The sequence below is a fragment of the Nematolebias whitei genome, chromosome 6, assembly GCF_014905685.2.
Source record: "Nematolebias whitei isolate Nwh7 chromosome 6, NemWhi1, whole genome shotgun sequence".
Lineage (NCBI taxonomy): Eukaryota > Metazoa > Chordata > Actinopteri > Cyprinodontiformes > Rivulidae > Nematolebias > Nematolebias whitei.
The window spans coordinates 2,110,871-2,113,709 of record NC_056503.1 but is presented as its reverse complement, the minus strand read 5'-3'; the positions used below and the strand labels follow the sequence as shown (position 1 = coordinate 2,113,709).

The 2,839-nt window shown below is 40.3% G+C and overlaps 1 protein-coding gene across 1 annotated transcript in view; it reads left to right on the top strand.

Annotated features, from left to right (window-relative positions):
- LOC119411475 overlaps positions 1-2,839 on the top strand; it is a 10,955-nt gene that overhangs the window by 886 nt on the left and 7,230 nt on the right. The gene's annotated exons all lie outside the window — the stretch shown is intronic.

Sequence of the window (2,839 nt, the reverse complement as noted above, 5' to 3'; positions counted from 1 at the left end):
GACACTTTCTTTTCCCTCTCCTGCCTCCCTCCTGCTTTTGCTCTTGTCCTGTGAATCTTTCTCAGAGCCTCTTTTTACACATCTTCCAAATTGTAAATTATGGATCTGACCAGCTGGTCTCTCAATGCAATTCATAACATTTACTTGATGAGATGACAGGGTGCAGGAGAAACCTCATGCCCTGAATAGACACACGCAGCTGGATATCTCATTGTTTCCTGGGGTGAATCGAAGATGATGTGTCTATCTATATTGTCTATTGAAGAGGTTGAAGACATGTACATAATTGGATTAGGACAACAGGATTATCTGTTTTTTTAATTGGCAGGTGTCTGGGATATTTACAAATTAGGAAGACGTCAGCAGCAGTTTTGGCAATGGTGAGGCTGCCAGCCTATGTGAAGGATTGTACCATGCTTTGAACACTCAGACTCAGATGCGTTGCCAGCCTGGAACTTGCTGGCATGAAGGAATCAATCTTGGAGAAGACTACAAGCACAGAAGGGTAGAATGACTACACATCTGGCTGTTTGGATTTGTCACTGAGTGTACCAGCAGATCTGTGAAGGCAGACATGACATCAATAGAGTTGGCCTGCCTGCCCCAAAACAACTGCTGTTTATATGAATCTGGATTCCTGTCCATCGTCTCAAAGCAGTCCTTGAGAGCTTCTTCTGCCTCAGGAGACAAAGCTCAGAATGTGTGCATGATGATGGGCTGTCTCATTACTATAGGTTTGTACAGAGGCTGTAGGAGAACCAGATTGTGCTCAAATTTTCCCATGGGGTAGTGGGATTGCCCTGCATGCTTCTTTGACATTAGCATGCAACAGGTTAATAGTCAGTAGGACTTGCGACCAATCCAGGGTGTACCCCGCCCCTCGCCCAGTGATTGCTGGACATGGGCACCGGCGACCCCGTGACCCAAAATGGAAGAAGCGGGTAAAAGATAATGGATGGATAGATGGATGAAGGTCAGTAATCCGTTTTTTTTCTAGGTGGGGTAGTCCACACACTGGTGAAAAGAAAGTGTAGAGTCCAGTGTCACCCAATTAAAGTCTCCAGAAGTTGCAAAGAAAGCCTCAGTGTTTGTAGCACTGTGTTGTGTTTGCAGATGCAACTATTGCCTCTGAGAAAGAGGAGTTGGTTGTGGGTGGAGTGTGGAAAATCAAAACAGTTTGTTTTTATAGCACATTTAAAAACTACTGCCATTGACCAAAGTGCTGCAGGAAATAAAGTATAAAATCAGTGTAATCAGTGTTAAAGTAGAATATCAGTGGTTAATATAAAAGTACTCCAAGTAAACTCAAGCATATTATGAAAGTTGCAAGCAGCGTTGAATGGCATCACTCAGCTGTTTCTCATCAACCAAATTAAATCACCTGTTCCTGATTTCACTCATCCTCCCACTCAGTCAAATAGCCCTTGGTTTCACATTTTACTTGCAAATCATATTGTTGACTTTTTACCTTTATGCCTAGGTCTATGTAGAGTTTTTTTGGTTGCTAAAGTTTGGTGGGCTTGACATTGTTGATGTTTTAGTTTGTTTTTAAGTGTCCTAGTCTGCATTTTTGGTCTTCAAACAACCACATTTCTAACATTTTATTTTTTTATTTTAATTATGTTTGGTCTTCTTCTTTGGTAACTTTTAAAACAAAAAACTGACCATGTGTGTGCTAAATTTGGCTCACCATTTTTAAACATTATCCAGTCAACTTTATGTATTTTGTTTTATTACCCTTTAAGACTTCATTAGCCAGTGTCCGTATAGCAAGTATTAAGTTTCTTTCAGCTGCTCCTTCTTCAGGGAGTCACCACAGCGAGCAAACTCGCATGAAATATATGGCAAGTTATTTTACTAGGGCTGGATGCCCTTCCTGAAGCAAGCTAGACTCAAATCCACAACCTCAGGAATACAAGATCATGGCACGGACCTCTAGGGTTGGCATCGTTTGGATTTGAACGATTGCCAGTTCCAATTCCGATTCCTCATTTTGATCCAGGTTCCTATCAATTCCCAATTCTGATTCTTTTTAGAGGTGGAGTTAAAAAAAGAAAAGTCACATGTTATAAATGAGCTAGTTAGCCAGAGTTCTTTCTGGATGAAATAATTTGAACTTCTATTTGAATTTTAATTCTATGAACTTTCACTTTTTATTACCTACTATGAATTTCCCACAGGACTATTTTCAACCAGTATATAAATATCAAAAGTATGAACTTTAATATAAATGTTATGGATTTTCTTTTCACACTTTCACAAGAGAGCCTTATTTTTGAAAACCTCATTGAAACACAACAAAGTCCACGCTCAATAATCCAGGTATACAATCCAAAATGTTGGATTGTATACCTGGATTATTGAGCATGAACTTTGTTGTTTTCAGCCAGTTTGACAAGACTCTCAAAAAGGAAAAGGGCCGGCAATGGAGGAGGGGGCGTACCAAAGAGACCATCTTCTCACAAGCAGAACTGGTTTGTTCCACTTTAGAGTAAGCTGTTGGGGGAAGAATCAGTTTTGTTGTGTGTTTCCTTGACTGATGAAGCCTTCCGGATCAAAGGCGAAACGTTTCAGCACAAAAAAAAAGAAACTGTTCAGATGACCTGACTGAAAAATGTTGGGCTCATTGAAACACATTTCCACATGTCCAGTGCTGCAGCCATGTTACTGAGCTCCCACTGATGGGCTAACCTGGTGCAGAATATCAAACAAAAAAGAACAACTTGTACAGTCCAGTCAAAATTAACAGCAGGTACAGTACAAAATCAGAAATGGTTCTTGTTGAGGAAAACGATTATACTTCTCTGGCAGTATGTTTGAGTGTTCTGGACAAGAAAGT